Source organism: Arvicola amphibius, chromosome 7, assembly GCF_903992535.2.
Source record: "Arvicola amphibius chromosome 7, mArvAmp1.2, whole genome shotgun sequence".
Lineage (NCBI taxonomy): Eukaryota > Metazoa > Chordata > Mammalia > Rodentia > Cricetidae > Arvicola > Arvicola amphibius.
This window is the reverse complement of record NC_052053.1, coordinates 84,534,988-84,557,264: the sequence shown is the minus strand read 5'-3', so window position 1 is coordinate 84,557,264 and position 22,277 is coordinate 84,534,988.

Genomic DNA, 22,277 nt, shown 5'->3' with positions numbered 1-22,277 from the left:
CTATATGGAGTGTCCTTTTGCGACTATGACCATGCCTTTAATTTCCCAGATCGAAAAGGTTGATTCCTGGTTTGAATTCAACATGTTGCTGTTGCAAATGCAAAGCTTTCATTTTTGAGAAACCATACCATATTGCAATGTGTTGAACAATTTCCCCAACATTCACAGACCCTTTTCTGTGGGAAGGACTTCTCAAAAGAATAAGAAATGGTACTTTCATTATCATGTTATAAGCACCCTAGGCGTCATGCAATATTGACTCTACTTTGCGAAGGAATAGACTGAAGATGGGAGATCTACTGAAGCTCAATTCAGTTGTAGATGCCATGAGCCAAACCTGTCTCCAGTTTAAGCAGATCATGTTGAAATTTGTGAGATAGTTCCTGTTACAGTCCAGGATTTGGGAGAAAACAGGTACCTAGCTTGCATAAAACATTAATAAGTAATATAACTACAGAACTAATGAAGGTTTTGGGAGAGTCAAGAAGCATAAATAATTGTCTATGCTCTCCTACAGCTCACAATGGACATGGTTGAACAAGTTAAAACACTCTTCTTAAGAGAAATAGCCAGTGGATAATTATTGTATGTTATGTCTCCACTCAGAACATTATTAAATTTATTGCTACAGATTATATTAAGATATTTAAAATCAGAGACTTGGCCCTAGGGAGATGACTTAGTTGATGGAGCTTCATTCAAGGTGTGAGGACTGAAGCACAGTTCCATGGACTCCCCTCCCCCAGGCTTGGTGACCTCTTGTAATAACAATGTTGAAGTGGAAACAAGGAATGATCAGAGTAGGAACGGTTGGAGTAAACCTAGTAGCTATATTCACCAGAATCAGTGCAGTCTGGGTTGAGCATGAGAACCTATCTCGGTAAGAAAAGTGGAAAGGAGCTAAGAAGACACAATCTATCAACTCTGGGGGCTGGCAAGGTGGCTCAGATGTTAAGATTACTGTCAGTTCTTCCAAGGTCCTGAGTTTAACTTCCAGAAACCACATGGTGGCTCACAACCATCCATAATGAGATCTGTTGCTCTCTTCTTTCCTGCAGGCATTGATGCAGGCAGAATAGTGTGTATATGATAAATAAAAAAAATAATTAAAAAAATCAACTCCTGGTGTTCACACAAAGGTACATGTGTACCTGTACTCACTCACATGCAAGTACACATATATGTATACACACCAAAGACACATATAAAAAGAAGAAAGGAGAGAAGCTGCCCTTTGAAGAACAGAGACTATGTCTGAGGCTCCCACATCATTCGTTTTCCTTTCTTGGTAACTCATTTTTGTAGTAGATTTTTTTAACCCCGCACACTTCATAGAAACTACTTTGCAATGATTCTCAGTGCTTCTTATATTCTAGGTATTTATTTCTTATTATGATATCTTTTCCTGTGCCCTGATATATTTTAATATTGTTTTAATAAAATAGAAGTACATTATTTTTCTTCCTCATTTTCTCCTTCTGGGCTTTTCTGGATATGTTCCATTGAACATCACCCATATCACCCAAAACTAGTTGAGAATCTTTTTCATTGATCACTATTGTTTTATTTGTGTGAGTATTGTGTATACACAAAAGTAACCTGCTGAATTTGCTTTGGTTGTTTATGTGTGTGTGTGGTTTTAGGTCGAATCATTTTGTATATGTACTTTGAAAATGTAATCTTTCTTATCCAGAAGGCTGAGGGAGGCTCTAAAATTGTCCACTGTATATTATACTTGGGGTACCAAAACTTATCCCTTAGAAGGGACACGTGGCATCAAATGTTGAATGCAGCTCAAAATAAATAGATTGAGTAAATTCCTTTGAATTTGACAATATAAATGATTGTATAAATCATGACTGTTGAAAATTAGAGACAAGCAAGGTAATGACTATAGAAGAGAAATCTGAAACCATGATATATTGAATATGTGTGGTATCTATCTATCTATCTATCTATCTATCTATCTATCTATCTATCTCTATATAGATTTTGTCCCTGCTCTGAATATTATTTATTTTATTGCTACTGAATATATAAAGGTATTTAAATGTATCTATATGCCAATAGATACATATATACTTATATATATTTATATATATACATATATAAACAGATAAACAAATATATCAAACCATGTAAGCAAGATATGTTTGTTTAGAAAACTTTAAAAATAACTGGATTTTGAAAATAAAGAAAACTTATCTACAAAACCAGAAAACAGATTTTGATATTAAGAGATATCTATTTTTTCCTACCCATCATTTGCTTTTGCTCCAAAATAAAGCCAAAGGCAGTAATAATTGTTATACATGGATGAATTTTATATTTTAGTGCTTTCCTAGAATTCTCATTTGTTGTGAGGTTTCAGTGGAACCATAGCAAAACCACAGTCCTAAGAAACCACAAGCATGCGTTACCTTGAATATCCCCCATCTGCTTGCTCAAGAGCTGGTAGAAGAAATAAGACGACAATACTTCATCTTACTCCAGATGTAGAACAGAAAAAGATGAAAAGAAAGGCAAGGAAATTAGTAAGTTAGATGGCAACTTTCTACTCATTTCACATATGAGTATATATATTTACTACTCCTTGTTGCTTCCCGCACTGTTTTCTTATCAGTTTCAGGAACTGGAACAGGCAGGTACCACTTAAACCCATGTGGTTCCTTGAGAGAAATGGTTCCCATAGGCTTGCATATTTAAATACTTGGTATAGAGGTAGAGCAACTGTTTGGGAAGGATTGAGAGGTCTGATCTCACTGGAGGGAGCATATCAATGGGAGTTGGCGTTGAGGTTTTTAAATCCCAAGGCATGTCAAGTTAGTTCTTTTTGCCTCCTATGTCTGACTGCTTGCTGCCATGCTTTCTAACTTGATAGTTATGGAATCTAACCCTCTGAAAATTTAACTCCTCAGTGAGCTCTTTTTCTGTAATTTGACTTGTTCATGTTGTCTTATCATAGCAAATAGAAAGTAACTAGATGAGAGGTTAAAACAATTATCTCAATAGTCCACAGGGAGTGGGCTATTGTGGCATGTCATACCATGCTGTTTGTTGAAGGAATGTGGAAGACTTTGCATCTGGGAACTGTAAATGAGTCATCCTAGTAGGAGTTTGGATGACAGTAGTTCTGCAAAAATATGGACTATGGAGGTCCTACTCAGGAGGTTTCAGAGGAGAAAAGTGCTAGCAACTGAATTAGAGAACATTTTTATTGTATCTTCAAAGACTGTGACTTTTCTCTACCCTTATCCTACAAATCAGCCTGAGGCTAAATTGTAAAGCTTTAGACTAATTTTATTGGCAGAAATGATCTCAAGACAGACTAATACTGTGAAGCCTCTTATGTAGTTCTACAGTGAAAAAGAGCAAGTGGGGCACAATAAAATGAAAATGAATAGTGTGAGGAGAAAAAAGAGCACTAGGAAACAAAGCGCTGAAGTCAAAATTTGTGCTCAAAGAGAAAATCAGAGGCATGATCCAGAACAGAATGAAAGAAGGAGTGTCCTTAAGGCAAGACCCTCCCCAGCTGAGATTCCAAACTATCAAAAAATGCTTAATGAATTTTCCATGCCTAAAATGCAACTCCAAGGGAAAAACTTATTCAATTAAATATTGTGCAAATGTAATTCATGGGGGGGGGGGTATGGTCTATCCGAAGAAGGAGTCAGATTTGGCAGGCTTTGCCACTTTGTTCTGGATTTAGTGTTGTAAAGGTAGGATGAACTAAAGGGTTACAGAATCTTTCTTCAAGGTTCAGAGAACTGCAGAGGTCAGTTGTATGCAAGAGATTCTCTGCATGGGGACTCTGAGAAGCCATTGTGGAAAGATATAAAATTGAAACCCAGATTACACTGGAGAACCCTGAATGTTGAGGTGCCATAGCTGTGGGATGTCAGTCAGCAGGAGATATATAAAGGAATTGGAACAAACTCAAGAATGAAAACAGTGTATTGTGGTCATCGATGCTGGAAGAATGGCGTGACCTAAGCTTATCACACAGAATATAGTGTTGCAGAATTTGGAGCTCATCCTGTAGAGTTTTATTCTTGCTTTGGTCCATTATTTCTCCACTACATCTTTATTTGCCACCCTTAGAATGGTAAATTATATTCTAATACAATCTGTGCTGGAAGTATATAATTCACATTTTATTTAGATGTTATGCTGGAAGGTGGTTACAACACAAAATTTGCCTTGAATTTCAAAAGAAATTTTGAACTTCTAAATTGTGGTGAGATTTTGAAAGAGTATGGGATTTTTAAAGTTGAACTAAATACAATTTGCATTATGATAAGAGTCTATAGGGGCCAAGTATAGAAAATAATAGTTTGGATGAGAATAGACCCCATGAACTCATATTTTGAATATTTGATCCCTAGTTGGTACAACTTTTTGGGAAAGATTGACAGTATGTCCCTGTTTAATGAGATGTGTTTTGGGGGGAGGTAGGTTTTAAGTTAGCAAAAGTCTATGCCTTTCTGTGTTAGCTCTCTTTATTTTCTACTTATGCATAAAGATGTGAGCTCTCAGCTACTGATCCAGTACCATATCTGCTTGCCTTCTGCAGTGTTCATCAGCAGGATGCTGATGGAATCTAAGCCTCTGAAGATTAAAGTCTCCAATAAATTCTTCTTATATTAGTTGCCTTGGTCACACAATCTTATCAAAGGATTAGAACCATACTGGCTCAATGTAAATGGAAACTGTTCATTCATTTTCTGGATACCCAGACCTAAATAATTACACAGAAACCATATTAATTGCAGCACTGCTTACCTAATAACTCAGGCATATTTTTAGCTAGCTCTTACATCTTAAATTAACCCATTTTGTTAATCTGTATATCACCACAATATCATGTCCTACTGGTAAGTTTCCAGGGTTCTAGCATCTTTCTTCTTCGTTAGCTACATGACTTCTCCTTGACTCCACCTACTCTCCCTATATATCTGTTCAGATTTTACACCTGGCTTTATTCTGCCCTGCCATTGACCTAAACAGCTTCTTTGTTAACCAATGGTAGTAAACACATTGACAGCATGAAGGGAAGAATCCCACATCATCTCAATTTTCTCATGACTATATACATACTTTATATCTATATAATAACTCTATATCTCATCTCCTCATGGTTTGCAATGTTTTTGTTAAGGATAAAAACAATTACTGATCATGATACACTTTTTCAAATAGCAAGCATTTAGCAATGTAGATATTTATTTTTATCACTTACCAAAACTTTCTTTTAAGCAGTTTTTAACTACTTTGAAAATATCCAATGAGAAATATTTTCTTGGACTTCATATTAGTTATCTTTCTCGTAACAGAACTTCTAACAGAAGCAACTTAAGAGGGGATGGATCTATGTTGGCTCATGGTTTCTTGTGTATCCATATATCCTTGCAGGGAAGGCCTGTAGTATGAAATGGCCTTTTCAATGTTATAAGGGATTATGGTATAACTGTTTTATAGATTGATGAACCAAAAAGTAGGGTCCACTCATCCACTGGTAAACTGTTATTTTCAACACCTACTTAGAGCAAGTTATTTCAAACTAAACTAGGTCACAGTCCCAAAGTTTCTACATCTTCTGCACAAAGCACTATAAGTTGATGGCATGAGCTTTTGTTCATTTTAGATTCAAACTGCGACAGTGCCCTCCACTGATGCTGTAGTTAAGTGTGCATTCACATGCCTAACCCTCCTAGAGTTAATACTTTCAAATTTTTGTATTTACAATCTATAATCTTTTATAGCCATAGGGTTTGTAGCATTAGAGTTCTCCAGAAATTAATAATCAACAGAATATTTCTATCTACATATCAATATCTACATGTATTTCACATCTCATCCCATTCATATTATTTATCATTATCTAATCTATCTTTCTTCCAGTCTCATTATAAGGAATTGGCTCATGTGCATGCAAAGGCTGACTTATCTCAATCAATATCCACTTATGAAGTTATATATCAAGAGAATCATTGTAGTTCAAAGTCTAGTCTAAGTGACTGAGAAACAGAATAGCCAATGATGCATGTTCTAGAACACAAAAGACTAATTTTCAGTCTAAAAGCCATAAAAGGCCAATGCCTGGCCTCAAGCATGCAAGCAGGACCATTTCTCTTACATTCAGCTTCTTGTTCTACACAAGTTTTTAACTGTTTGGATGGCACCCAGTCAATGAGAGGAGGGCAATTCTTTTCCCAGTCTATCAATTCATATGTTTCTTTTGTCCAGAACTATCAGTTTAGACCCTCAGAATTTTTGCCCAAACATCTGACCATTTGGTTGTAACCTCGAGCCAACAGGTAAACTATACCATCTTGGAATTGAAGGGCTCAAAATTTATATAAATATGAAGTCAGGTTTTCCGTGTAACTTAATTGTGTATGGTACAAAGGTTATTCTAAGAAGAGACAGAAAAGTTATAGAGGATATGGTCATAGGTCTTTTTTAAAGAAAAGTAAACAGATAAGAACAATCCCCTTTGCTGTAATGTCACTACTGAATTGTGCACTGACTATGTCGCCCTGACAGTACCGCATGCATCAGTCTTCCCGACCCACCCACCCGGGTCTGCTCTTGCTTGCTTCCAGAGCTTGTACTTAGACATGTTTATATTTTCTTTGTGTTCTTCTTAAAACTGTCTTGGCAGTAAAAGAATGTCATCTATAAAGAGTACCAACGATTCAGCTGTACTTTGTCATGTTGTTGACAGATTTTTTTTAAGTAAATTTATTTTTAAGGTTTTCACACAAGTGTATACTGTACATGAAGCTCCTTATCCCTGCATCTTCCTACTCTCTCTTTTCTCACCTCCTCCATTAATATCCTCTGTTACTCTAAAGCAGTGATTCTTAACCTGTGGCTCATGACCCCTTTGGAGGTCGTCTGTCAAGTCATCCTGCATTTCAGATATTTAATTATGATCCTAAACAGTAGCAGAAATACAGTTATAAAGTAGCAATGAAATAATTATATGATTGGGCTCTCTACAATATAAACATGAGGAACTATATTAAAGGGTCATAGTACCAGGAAGGTAGAAAACCACTGATCTAGAGAGATTCAGTTTTGTTTTGTTTTATTTTGTTTTTTCGAGACAGGGTTTCACTGTAGTTTCTAGAGCCTGTCCTGGAACTAGCTCTTGTAGACCAGGCTGGCCTCGAACTCACAGAGATCTGCCTGCCTCTGCCTCTTAAGTGCTGGGATTAAAGGTGTGCATCCCCACCGCCCGGTGAGAATCAGTTTTAATCCATGTTATGTATCTGTATAAAATTTAGGAACAACACAGAAAGCAAAACATACAATATTTGACTTTCTGAGATTGGCTTAATTCAAATAATATGATTATTTCCGGTCACATTCATTTTTCCCGTAAATGGCATAATTTTATTCTTTATATAGTTGAAAAGTAAAATTTTGCTGATAAACCACAGGTTGTTTCATACTGATTAAAGAAAGGAACAACTCATGAAACATACCTAGTAATTCTAAACATACACACATTTTATATGGGTGCTTTGAATTCTACAAAACAAATACTAGAAGCAAAGCCATAGATTGGCCCAGCAGATTAATAGTAGGTAATTTAGTATGGAACTTTCATGAATAGATATCTCCTCCTGAGAAAACACAGAGGGCTCATCCTGAAACTTTGATCATGATCTACAGATTTAAAGTGGAATTTGGGCATAGACACATATAATTGCCTTAGCTGAAAAATTTCCACATTCTGCTCAATTTCTCCTATAATTAGAAAATTTACAAACATCACTGTAGAAGGAAAACAGCTTATGGTTTTCCTCCTGACTGGGCAGTGATCGCCGGTGAATAGACTGGCTGGTATGGGCATGCACAATAATGACTTTCCCTTGGTCCAACCTGGATTCTTTCACCATGCTTGGAGACCACTGATGTAGGGTTGCCTGATCCATAGACCAAAAGAAAGAAGTCAGCACCACAGACTCATTCACTGCAGCCAATGGGATACAGAGCGGGTAGTGGGTATATAAACAAGCCTGATTTCCACAATAAACGAACATACAGCTACCTACTTTACTATTCATGTGACTTGGTCTATGTCATTGACTTGATGCCTTCTCACCCTCTCCCCCAAGGGGTGTTCGAGCAGGGTTGCCTGCAACATATCACCCCTAGCTGACCCTACCTACTTCATCTTATACATGATTTTACCTCATCTTTAATTACAATTTTTTGTGTTTAGAAATATAGTCACTCTTATGGGATGAGGAGAACATGAACGGTTTTCCTGGAGCAGGTACATTTATAACATGCTTTTGCTGCAGGACAGGAAATGAGTGTCTAACATGATGTTTCTTTTACATTAATTTGAAGAACTGGTCACTGGACAGATTAGTTCCTGTCTACTTCAAGTTGTTTTTAAACCATAATACTTTAAATTTCTAAAGAGCTTTGAATACAGTTTAGCTAATATCTGTGGTTTAATAGATTTTGTAGTTCATGCCCTGTCGATGTTAATATCTATTAAACTTTCTGCTTTGTCCTGTTTCCTCCTTGAGCCATTACTTAAGCAAACTGAGGGTTGTTTTATATTCTTTCTCTCTGTGCCCATCCCTTTCCTAACAGTGTAAGGAACATTGCTACTGGCTCGTCATCTGTTGATGTTATTATATCACAATTTAAAAAAATAAGTGTGCTGGAGGCTGTAGGTTATACAAATGTCACAGCTACTGTAGAGTTTTACTCTTCTGATAATTCAGAAAAAAAAAAAAAAGCTTTCCAAAAATCCTGTGGATGCGACAAAAAAATGCAGGAGAGGAAGAAAAGAGAAAGCGGAAGAAGTAATGGTTGTACTCATTTCCCCTAAACCAATGGAGCCATCAACTTTGCAATTACTGAGATCCATTTCACTGGACTTTATAACTGGGAATGAAATGAGTGAGAAATGAGAATCCCTAATGAAGGCTCAGGTCCCCACCCACCGTGTTATCATCGCATCCCACCCATGCCAGCCTTCACTCACCAGCATTGCAATTTGCAGCTTAATTTCTCATAACTCGCCAAGCGGTTCACATTCATTTACATTATTGCCGTTTAACACGCAGACAGAAAAGAAATATGGTTTAAGATCTGATGGCCTAGGCATTTTTCCCCCTTTCCTTTCTTTTTTGTCTAGTTGCGTTTGTTTTTGCTGCCGAAAACAAATGTCTCTGGAGCTCCGTTTAATTTAGCATGTCAAACTGCTTCCTTTAAAGGCAATTTGGAAATGCTTTATATGTGTGATAGACGATAGAGGCAAAAAGCCCAAGCAGAACAGGAAGTGATGCTTAAAGAAACAGTTGGAAATGTTAGCTGCATGCATTTGAGCTCCTGTGAGTTTGCTGTGTTGATGATGGACACCTGCGTTCCTGGACTAGAAAGTAATGGACACAGTCGCAGTGGGCATTTCTAGACCAGGGACTAAGAGATTGCTTCTTTGTAGCTTTCCTTTCCTTTCCTTTCCTTTCCTTTCCTTTCCTTTCCTTTCCTTTCCTTTCCTTTCCTTTCCTTTCCTTTTTCCTTCCTTTCTTTTCTTTCTTTCTTTCTTTCTTTCTTTCTTTCTTTCTTTCTTTCTTTCTTTCTTTCTTTCTTTCTTCTTTATTTCTTTCTTTCTTTCTTCTTCCTTTCTTCTTTCTTCTTTCTTTCTTTTTTTCTTTCTTTCTTTCTTTCTAGGAAGGAGTTTTATTGCAGTGAAGAAAATGGGGGAGAGAGGGAGAGACAGAGAGATGTGGGGACAGGGGGAAGAGAAAGAAAAATGCTTTTTATTATTTTTCTTCTTTTTAATTTTGTTTTTAAATTTTTTCTGGCTTTTACTGTAATTTCAAAGTGGCACTTGCTGCTTGCAGAATCCCAAACATGATTTTCCTGAAGTCTTCTGAGTGTGTGACTCTGTGCATTCTTGATAATACACTTTATGAATTATGCATACAATTTTTACCATTGCTTGGGTTACTTTATCTTTCTTTGTTGAGTAAAGTTAAAAAGTACTGCTGAAGTCCAGTTTTTCTCCTTCCAGCTCTCGCTCCTGTTCTCTCTTTCTTCCTCTTCTCTTTCTTCCTTCTCTTCCATTCTTTCTGCTTTCCTTTCTTATTCTTCCTGTTTATCTCCCATTCATCTTCCTCCTGCTCTTCTTGCCTTTCTTTGTCTTTCCCAACCACTATTTGCTTCCACTATATATTTTCCACAAAAAAACCTATCTAATACAGACAGAAAGATATTCAAGACTTATTCTATAAAAATAAAATTTGCATTCACTTCCTCAAAAGAAATTTTGATTTGTGGTGGTATCAAAGAAAAAAAAAGTTTGGCAGTTTCTCATTTCTAACTCCAAAATATGAATAAATATAGTACTGGAATATGCAAGTATTTTTATGGAAAGTGAGCCTTGTCTGAAGTAATTATGAAAGTACATAATGTTTATTTATGCCACCTAATGGGTATCTGTGCTTTGACATAGAGATATTGATGTTTTATTAGAATTAATCCTACTTTGAATGAACTCAATGTGATAACTGGAAGTTGTGTTACACACACATACATGACATTGTATTTTTCTGTTGCTACTCAGATGGACTCCAGTTCTCAGCACACACCAAACATGTGGTCTATTACTGAGCCATGTCTCAGACCTTTGAATAGTTTCATAACAACCTAACCATTCTGAAATGTTGAGACATGAGGGTTCTGAAAGGGCTTTAAAATTGCAATGGTTACTGACAAAGATGTGACACCATTAGAATGAAAAAGTAAGTCTTTTTTTATTGCATTGTCTTCTTTAAATATAACCAAAAATTTTTGTGCTGGGTGTGACTCCTATTTCCCAGTAAAAACATAGAATCTCAAAGAATTGGGTGCCTTCCCAATAGTAATGAAATACCACAGCGAAGAGGACAATCTCATGTCTTTGGCTTGAATCCCAGTGGAGTTCAGTTTCTCTCTGAAAAGTGCACAGACAAAAACTAGTCTGGGATTAGAACACACAATGTTGAAGAATTCTCTATATAAGAACGTATTGTGCCTTTTTTTCAGCGTGACTTAATTTTCCATCCAGCTAAGTCTCAACTATGCTTTAATCTTTGCCAAAAAGAGGTATCTTAAGACTTTTCTTTGCAATAAATAATAGACTGTTGCAGAAAATTACAACCTGTTAAAATGTAAAAATGTGGGGCCCAGTCCCAGTTGATGAATTCACAACACAACTTTTATACATAAGGCTCAGGGATCATTGTGGAAGGGAGGGGATGGGAAGACTTTAAGAGCTGAAAGAACAGAAAGATTTTTTGTGAGATGGTGTCTCTTACAAATGTCAGAAGCGATATTCATGATGTCTTTCCAACATGGCTGTCTGAATATGACCTGAAAAGGATGGCACCCTTGTATGTGTTAATATGGAAGCAGTGAAAGTTCTCTGGGCTTCAACCCTAGACAAACAACGACAGACAACTGAGGGATGCAGAGGGTGGGAAAAATAGTCTCTGCCTGGAATGAGCATACCAATTGGTTTTCTAATACCAAACAGTAAGCTCCGAAAGCATACATACAAGTAACAAAGTTACATTATACAGACTGATAAGGTTGTATTTATGTATTTAAGAACGCACACACACACACACAATAACAGTTAAAGAAAAAGAAGACAAAATTGAAAGAGAGAAATATGCAAGGGCTGGGAGGGAGGAAAAGAAAGGGGGAATGATGTAATTATGTTATAATCTCAAAACAAAAACACAAAAAAGAAAAAACCTTAAAAATAAAAACTTTTCTGTACCAGCAAATTTAGGACTACAAATTCCACCTGAAGTTTTTTTTTTGTTTTTTTTTTTTATGAAATAATTCCTTAAAGTCAGACCTCTGAGAGTAATCAGGGCTTATTAAGGAGAGGTTGGATAATTAAGGTTAGTTATAGAGTGCTAGCATAGTAGTTCTAACAAGGAAAGCCAAGCTATTCCGTTCTAAGATTCTGCTATTTGTAGGAGATCCAGCCCCCCTAGTGTGGACAATTTTCTTCCTTGGGGTTGTTAATCCAGAGCAGGAAACCCGTTATGACATGCAGAGTAGAAACCCAGAAATCCCTGGTGCTTCAACATCTCCTGCTTGGCTTGTAGGAAATTATCTAACACAACCTGTAGTATCAAATATCAGTGTAAAGAGAAGCTGAATGTCAGGCCTGGGAAAGCTGAGTGATCAGGGATAAATGTAATTGCCCCAAGCAGGGAAAGAGGCTTTCATCTGGTTTTCAGGACAGACAACAGGGGAACAAATTGAAGAGGTACACTGTGGCAACTTATAGAGCAAAACTTGCCCATGCCACCCTCACTGGAATGTTAAGTGATACAGGAAACACTAGTAATTAAAGAACTGTAATGGTCTTGAAGTAACTTCAAAGACTGCAGTGGGAAAGGAAGGCTGAACATTCCTGAAATCTCTATGGAAAGTGTTTACTCTTATGAGACTATTGGAATTTTGCCGTTTAAACAAATCTATCTTGTTTTAGATCAAACAGGGGGAAAAACCAAATTTATAGGCACATACTGTCATCATGGCTAAAATAAGGAATCTAGACTATCAAGTGCTCAGTGCCTAAACTATTTTATCATAGGCTATCTCTAAATAAACAACGTGTCATGAACTCCATTTAGGTCACTTGCTTTTTCACTATATCTCAGGACAACTGATTCTGAATTGTCAGTTTTATATTGATTTAGAGGTGGAATTATTTACTCATATGTCCTTTAAAATGTGATAGTCTAGGCATCATAGTTAGCAGCTGCTATCTTTTGAAGTGCCCTGAATAGAAATCAGCATTTCTGTTCTGTATAAAGCCAGTATTTTCAGGTTACCATCCATCACAGGAGGGGACTCAAGGATTCAAGGTGTCAATTCACACCCAGGTAAGAATAAAGAGAAACAAATGAATTCATGCTCTCTTGATCACCTGTGCTCAGCTCAATTTCTCTATTTATATAGGTCAAGTCCCTCCTACTTAGGGGATGGTATGCCCCACAGTGGGCTATGTCTTCCCACATCAATTAACTTAATTAAGACAGCCTCGCATAGCTAGGCTTATTGGCTTACCCAGTAGGAACTCTCTCACTGTGACTCTTTTCCCAGGTGATTTTAGGTTATTTCAAGTTGACAATTAAAACTAGCCATCGTACAAAGTGATCATATCGTTAGTATAGAAACACCTACTGTTGCTTGTTCATTCCCAGCTTCCCAGAACTGTAATAATCACACAGCAACTATATTAGTTCCAATGTTGTTTGATCAATAGCTTAAGCATATTTTTAACTAGTTCTTATATCCTAAATTAACCCATCTCCATTAATCTGCGTATCGCCTCGTGGCTGTGGCTTACTGGCAAGGATCTTGTGCGTTTGTCTCCTATCTGTGGCTACATGTCTTTCCTGTTACTTTGCCTACTCTCTCTATATATCTCTTTCAGCCTGGCTTTGCTCTGTTAAGCAATTGGCTGAAAGCAGCTTTTTTATTAACGAATGGCAATAAAACATATTCACAGCATACATCACCTCCCACATCAACCTACAGCTATAGGAAAATGTGCTCTCTGACTGCCAGGGACATTGAGAGAAGATAACTCTTAGGACAGACTATGTAGATTCCTGAGAAAGTAGGATTTTTTGCACATACATAATGCACAATATGATTTTCTCCAGCAGAGGTAATATTGATTAAATGGCCCATTGACATTGGATAACCTGATGGAGTATTTCACTTTATATATACTTAGATGCACCTATTGAAATGACATAAAGTAGGAGAAAACAGTATCTTTTCTTTCACCAGTGAATACATATGAAGTATTTCTCATATTATTAAACTTAAACTATATAAATGACCTCAGGATCAGACTCCAAACTCTGAGATTTATGTGATTAGTCCTTTAGAATATCACATGAGAATTTTTCATAGTCTCTATTCCAATAAATGCATACTTATTTTAACTAGCATCATTGCCTGTCTGCAACATACAGTATAGTTATTACAATAATAGTCCTGATACATTATTTTCAAGAGTTTCTTTCTAATTTTTAAATTACGTTTCTTTACTTGTGTGTGTATGTGAGTAGGCATGTGTTTATATGTGTGGGTACACACATGCCAAGGTTTAGCTGTGAAGGTTATAAGACATTTGAAGAAGTTGGTTCTCTCCTTATACCGTGTAGGTCTCAGGGATTGAACTCAGCTCATCAGGCTTGGTAGAAATTCAGTTTATACCTGATGAACCACCTCATTGATGCTGAAGTGTTTTTTTTTTTTAAATATATACTTGAAAATATGTAAATTATTCTGCTTTGGTCTTAATGATGTAGAGTTTCACATACATTTTCTATATTTCTCTTAAAACTAAGATTTGCAGATTTGATGTATCTTTTGTACCCTTAAAGACTGAAGAGTATGCTTTTCTCAACTTGACTGTATAGCAGCACATTGTGTTCAGTAACTTCTTAAAGCTTCCTTGCTGAATTGTGTTTAATGCTGTAATTTTTTACTTAATAGGATCACCAATTAAACCACATTATTTCCTAAATTTGCTGTGATCTGCTTTCACATGATTGTTGTGATCACTGGCTTTTATTAAGCTTGGCACAAATTTACAACTTTCATTTAAAATGATTTCAGGTTTCAAACAATATTACAAAAAACTCCTTATATCTATTTTTCAGAAGTCAGAATGGCAGAATGTTCTCAACTGCATTTATAATGGTCAAATCTAAGAACATATCAAGGACATAATACAATTATGTTATGAAGTTCTGTGCTACATTACCTCATTTTTTTTTTACTAATGTATTGTGTTTTCTTTTGGTGAAGCAGTCCAAGATCCCACATTGCATTTTGTTCCCAGACCTCCTTTGTCTCCTACAAGCTGGGAAGGTTCTTTATCTTTCCTGACTTTTCCTTTAGAAGACAGCTGGGTATGTACTATAAGGACAGTATTATTTGGGGTTTGCTTGGTGCGCTGATGTGGGAGTTCCCTCTGTATGCTGTGATTACCATTAATGAATAAAGGAACTGCTTTGGACCTATAGCAGGGCAGAACTTAGCTAGGAGGAGAAAACTAAACTGAATGCTGGGAGAAAAGGGGCCTAGTGAGGAGAAGCCTTGTAGCCTTTCTGGAGACAGATGCTAGAACTTTATCCCGTAAGCCACAGCCTCATGGTGATACACAGATTAATAGAAATGGGTTAAATTAATATGTAAGTGCTATCCAATAAGAAGCTAGAGCTAATGGACTAAGCAGTGATTTAATTAATAGAGTATCTGTGTGTTTATTTCGGTTCTGGGTCCTAGGACAAGCAAGTAGCCTGTACTTCAACAATGTGCCCGCATCATTAAATTAATTTTTCCATCTTTGTCAGTGTACACCATTAGAAAGCCCACAATGGGCTTTCTCAAGTCTGTGTTTATTAACTTTGATCACCTTTAAGTCTGACTACAAGAAAACATGTATATGAATTGCTGTATTACAACTTGATTGATGTTAGCTGCCAGGGATATATTAAATTTTAAATTTGAGGAATGACGATTGTTGTGCTACCAGGGTCGATTTTGTTGAAAAGAGTAGAATAATGACTGAAGTTTGTGTTCTATTATTTAATTCTAGGAAACAAATTCTCAGATCTGAGCTTTTTCTAAGTTTTCTAAGTTAAAGACATTAATTTAAACTGTAAGTTTCCTTTCCTCCTTTGATACATTTGGATGGAAGCTGCCACACTAACAGGACTGGCAAAATAGTGCCTGTCCATCATCAGTAGAGGAATTGCCTAGAACATATGGCGTAAAAGGTCCTTCTGTTTATGTGCTGCTTTCATTGGACAATGAATAAAGAAACTTCCTTGGTCTTTTGATAGGGCAGAACTCAGGTAGGCAGGGGAAACAGAACTGAATTCTGGGAATTCTAGGAAGAAAGCAGTGTCGGAGAGAAGCCATGGATCTTTTGCCTGAGATGGATGCCAGTTAGAATCTCCAGTAAGCCACTGTCACATGAGAATACACAGATTAATGGAGATGGGTTAAACTAATATGTAAGAGTTAGCCAATAAGATGTTAGAGCTAATGGCCAAGCAATGTTTTAATTAATACAGTTTCTGTGGGGTTGTTTCAGGTATAAGCTAGCCAGTTGGCTGGGACAAACAGGTGGCCCTTTCCCTTGCAACAAATGTACTTCCAAAAGAAGTTTTGAAATTTGCTTGCAATCCTCCCATTTTTGGTTTGCATGTATAAGAGTGCATCAATGCACTCTTGATTTAAGAGTATGGCCTGCCTTATCTCTATTAGTTGAAGGCTATTCAATTTAAATTTGGGTTAAAGGAAGAGCGATACCAACCAAATCGATTTTAATATTAGGAAAGCATGAGAGATAAAAATATAACAATAAATGCCAGCAGGATACATTTCAAAGAAAGTTTAACTGTCTGTGTTATGTTCCCTATGGGGAACATAATGAAACAAGTCTCAGCCTCCTCAGAATTAAGAGAGAAGGAGCACTGACTCTGATACAGGGAAGAGATCAAAGCATAAGTCTTTAGAAAAAGTAAATTGCTCAGGCCCATCTTTTATCACATGATCACCATACTACCAACAGCCTAGGAAATTGATACTTGGTTTGATGGATCATAGGTGAAGTTGATGTCATAATTTTAGTAAAGCTATATAATCATCATATCCTCTTCAACATTGAAAATAAAGAGAGTTGTTGTTAGGCCATGACCACATACTGTATTTTATCATTAAGTCAAAAACTATTTCTTTTAAATTAATGTGTTAATGTGATATTTCAATGTCTACCACTGATGGAATTGTGCACTTGAAACATAAAAATGCAGATATCTCAGTCAGTAAGTATTTACGATACAAATTTGAGGACCTGTAGTCAATCCCTAGAACGCATATTTAAAGAGGATGGCATATGGCGACATGTTTTTTAATCCTCAAATGAGGGAGTCCGCAGACATGTGGGTCCTTGTAGTTCAGTGACCCAACAATCTAGCTAAATAGCCAAGGTTCAGGTCAATTAAAAGACTGTTCCTAGAAAAAAAAAAGGATGTTAACTTAAGAAGGATGAACATGCAGTGTCATGACAATAAACACTTGTTATGAACCTATTTGAAAAAGGATCTAGTGATATTAGAGAGGAAAATAATTTTAATTCCTTATATGACTCAGATTATTTAGGATGGAATTTACATCTCCACATCACCATCTGTGAGAGATCCAATACAATGTAAACTAGGATAGAAAAATAGTTAAGGTGCTGGCATCCTTCAACATGCAAATATAAGTAACAAAGTGTGAGAATTTGAATCCATAGACATTATCCTACCACAAGGACACTTGCTCAATAAAGTTCAATGCTGTTTCTATTCATAATAGCCAGAAATTAGACACAATCTAGATGTTCCTTTTCAGAAGAATGGATAAATAAAATGTCGTACATTTACATACTGGAGTATTACTCAGTCATTTAAAAAAATAAAAACACCATAAAATTTTCAGGCAAATGGATGGAACCAGAAAAAATTGTCTAGTAACCCAGACCAATAAAGATAAATATGGGACTGGGTTACCTCAGTCAAAATGATTCAGAATGATTCAGAATATATATGAAATAATAACCAAGCTATAAACCATAGACTAAGGAAGGTTAGGTATAGAGGAAGGGACAAGGGAGAACACATGGATCTCCATGGAAGTGATAAATATAGTAAGTTTATGGGTGGATTGGAGACATTGGAACTGGAGGATCAGGTGGAGGTATACAATAAAGGGGGCATTCTTGGGGCATTTTGGCATCAAGGATGACCTGTGTCCCTGTCTCTGTCTTTGTGTGTTTCAATCTCCAGCCCCTTGCCTGGTTCACAAACTATATGGCGGCTCATAGAGCACAGACGGGCATGGTGTGCCACAAGTACTCACACAAAACTCATTGAACATGGAAAGGTAAAGCTGGCACCTACAAAGTACCTTCATCCCTATATTCTAGTGTCTTTGGTATGGGAAGGTACTCTGCAGGCTATCAAAAGAGAAACATACCTACTAACCTAGCCACAAAACCTTTGCTCTATAATTTGTCCTGCCAGCAAATATGTTAGTGTAATGGTGGCACAAAGCTTTTTGGAGTAACCATCCAATGTCTGATTTGACTTAAGGCCCACTCCACTGGATAGAGCCCATATCCAATACTGCTTAGTTGACAAAGGGAAAACAAAATACTACTGCTCTAAAAATCAAAAAGAGGAGAATAAAAGAATGACTCCAAATGATATCTTCACAGATCAGTGCCTTATTCAACCATCATCAGAGAAGTTTTCTTCAGCAGCAGATGGCTTGAAATACAGAAAATCACAGGTATGTTTTACACACACAAACAGGCAGAGAGACCTTGATACATACTGTTCTACATCAGATGTATCCACTAAATCCTTTCCCTCTGAACTTAGGGAATCCTAAAAAAGACAAAAGGGGACAGAAAGCATGAAAGAGCCTGAAGAAATAGAGAATATCAGGAGAACAAAGCCCTTTAAATCAGTATTAGCAAAACTCCGATAACTCACAGAGACTGGAGCAGAATGCACAGGGCCTGTATGGGTCTGCACCAGCTTTTTAACTATATGCTACAGCTTTCAGTTTAGTATTTTTTGTGACTCCTGAGTATATGAACAAATGGGTCTCTGATTCTTGTTCATTGTCTTGGAGCGTTTACCTTCTCTTTGTTTGCTTTCCTCAACTTTCATGTGATGGTTTATTTTATCTTATTATATTATGTGGTTATGCCTCCAAAAGTTTCTTAGTTGTACAGAATTGTTTGGCTATTTGTTTTTGCATATGAAGTTGAATGTTGTTCTTTCAAGCTCTGTGAAGAATTTTGTTTGGATATTGATGGGGATTGCATCGAATCTATAGATTGCTTTTGGTAGGATTGCCACTTTTATTATGTTTCTCCTACCTATTCAAGATCATGGGAAATCTTTCCATTTTCTGGTATCTTCTTCAATTTCTTTCTTCAAAGACTTAAAGTTCTTGTCGAATAGGTCTTTCACTTCTTTGGTTAGTCTTACCCCAAGATATTTTATGTTATTTGTGGCTATTGTGAAAGGTGGTGTTTCTCTGATTTCTTTCTTAGCTTCTTTATCTATTTATTTATTTATTTGTTAAGTCTCTGTCTTGCAGATCTGTTCAGTAGTGAAAGTAGGGTGCTGAAGTCTCCCCCTCTTAGTGTATGTGGTTTAATGTGTGATTTAAATTTTAGTAGTATTCCTTTTACATATGAGGGTATTCTTGTATTTCGGGAGTAAATGTTCACATTTGAGATTTCCTGTTGATGAATTTTTTTGTGAGTAATATGAAATATCCTTCTTTGTCTCTTTTAATTGATTTTAATTTAAAGTCTATTTTATTAGATATTAGGATAGATACACCAGCTTATTTCTTAGGCTGATTTGATTGGAAAACTTTTTCCCAACTCTTTACTCTGAGGTAATGTCTGTCTTTGAGGTTGAGGTGTGTTTCTTGTATGCAGCAGAATGATGGATTCTATTTTCATATCCAATCTGTTAGCCTATGTCTTTTTATAGCTGAATTGAGTCTATTTATATTAAAGGATATTAATGACCAGTGATTTCTGGTTCCTGTTATTTTAGTTTTCATTTTTGGTGATGTTATTGTGTGTTTTTCATCTCTTTGGGATTTATTGCTGTGTGATCATTTATTGTCTCTTTTTTGTGGATATATGTAACTTCCTTGATTGGAATTTTCCTTCTTTGTGTAGGACTGGGTTTGTGGTTAGATATTGGTTAAATCTAGTTTTGTCATGAAATATATTGTTTTGCCCATCTATGGTAACTGAAAGTTTTACTGGGTATAGTATTTTGGACTGTCATCCGTGGTCTCTTATTGCTTGCATAATGCTTGACCAGGAACTTCTGGCTTTCATTATTTCCATTGAGAGGTCAGGTGTAAATCTGGTAGGCCTGCCTTTATATCTTACTTGGCCTTTTTATTTTGCAGTTCCTAATATATTTTCTTTATCCTCTATGTTTAGTGTTTTGATTATTGTATGGCAAGGTGCCTTTTTTTGTTTTTGATCCAGTGAACTTCTTGTATGGTGCAATTGGGGTTATGGTTCCAGTCACCATGGAAATTACTCAGCATTGCTGGAGGTCGCTCTGAAATCCCAGATGTGATTAGGGCCTGCCCATCCCCCTTCATGCTTGCTCCTGAGGAGGAGTTCACTTGCTTGTGTTCACTTCCATTAAGGTTGCTGGCTCAGGCCTGGTCCCACAGATGCTAGGGCCTCCTCCTGTGCAGGTCACTGGTTTGTGCCTGCCTTGGCAGAGGTCAGTAGCTCTTGCCTGCTCTGGTGGAGGTGGCTGACTTGGGCCTGCTCCAGCTGATGTTACTGGCTTGGACCCATTCCCTTGGATGTTCCAGGCTTTGGCCAGTTCCAGTGGAGGTCTCTGGCTCAGGTCTGCTCCCTTAGTTGTTTCTCCCTCATACCTTGAGCATCATAACTTCTGTGAGGAATGAAAATATTGAATTTCAGGTGTCTCAGAAGTGGATACAAAAAAGCACATGTCCCAAACATTTCTATAATTATGATTACTGCTACTGCTGTAGACAGCTGTTTACTAAGAGACATGTGGCCAAGAAAAGGTAATTTTCGCTTTTTAACTCTGCCAGGTTTATTTTCATCTTCTTCGAAATACTGTCATCTACTTGGAACTAATGATTCTTTTTCCAAATCAACTCAATTCTGCTTATTTTCACTTGATAATAGGAGGAATTTGAGAGGATTTGGAATTTGTCTTCTAAAGGGCAACTCAAGGCTGTGGCTGTGCTCCATTTGATGTCGGGTCCGTGCTTGTTCTCGCCACTGCTCTGTCACCTCTTATCCTTTCATGATAAAATGTAGAGAATGCAAGTTCTGTTCCTGTGAATGGGGGTACGCTGCTAATTTAAAACCGAGACACCCCACCCAAGGCAAGATGTTAGACATTACTGACACTGTGAATCTGTTCTACACTATTCTGAACCCGGAGTGACCACAGACCATGTTCTGTGTCAAGTTCAAATTGCAGCATAATCCATCATACGTCCATAACCTGACTCTTCCTTAACTTGAAGAACTTCTTCCTCTATTCACCTAACTGTCTCTTTGGCTTCAAGCAGAAGGAACAAAAACTGTTCTAAAAGCAATGCTATTCTCATAGTTCAGTTGTCTCGGTTTAGGACAGTAAATACAGCCTTATTTATTTACTGTAGGAAAAGAAAGGAACTCGAATCTATAGTAATCTATGTGTCAGATTTTGCTGTTTCCAGTTCTTTTCCCCCTCTGGCTGTCAGCCTTTCATCTCAACGTCAATAGTGAGTCTTTGCTTGATAGCATGCGTTCACAATTACTCTATATTCCATATTCTTGACAATATTATACAAGTTTTAACCCATCTCTTTAAAAATAATGCCATGGAATTGAATGCTTTAGCTGTTTTCTATGCTGTTTTCCAAGTCATTTTAAAATAACAAAACACCCTCTATAGTTTTTGTTTAATATTTCCAAAAAGCTGACTGTATTTTTTGAGCTATTTCACGATTAAGCACTGAAATGTTTAAGCCTAGGAATTTAGCAGTTCTGTAAGAAACTAACACCTTCTAAATCTGACTTCAATTTGAAAAAGTAGGGGATCATTTAACCCTTATTATAACTGCCTGCTGCTTAAAAAGATCATGTTGGATACTGAGGAGACATAGAAATTGGATGGAAGGAATTTCTGTGGTGGGCTGTTTGGGTTTCCTCTGTGTAAAATGTGCCTTCTTATTTGAATTAGACAAATGGCAGAACTTCCTGGCTATCAGGACTGTTTGGACTAGTGGTTTGGAAGTGTCACCTCCACTTTTTATCAGGTGATCATAATTAGGGTGAATGAACCAACCAGAGAAGCAGGGAGCAATCCAAAATGCATACTGAACAGAAACAAAAAGACCTCCAACAAATAGACCACCAAGGCAAAGTCAGGATCACACATACACACACACACACACACACACACACACACACACACACACACACCACAAACACAGCCTGGAAAACCCCCTACACACCAGTACTGTGACTGCCAAATTAGAGCTCACTGCAACTTTGAATCCAGACAGTCTGGGTAGCCTGGCCGGTTGTCTTTTAATTGCATCTGCTATTTCTCTACAACCCTAAACATGACCATGTT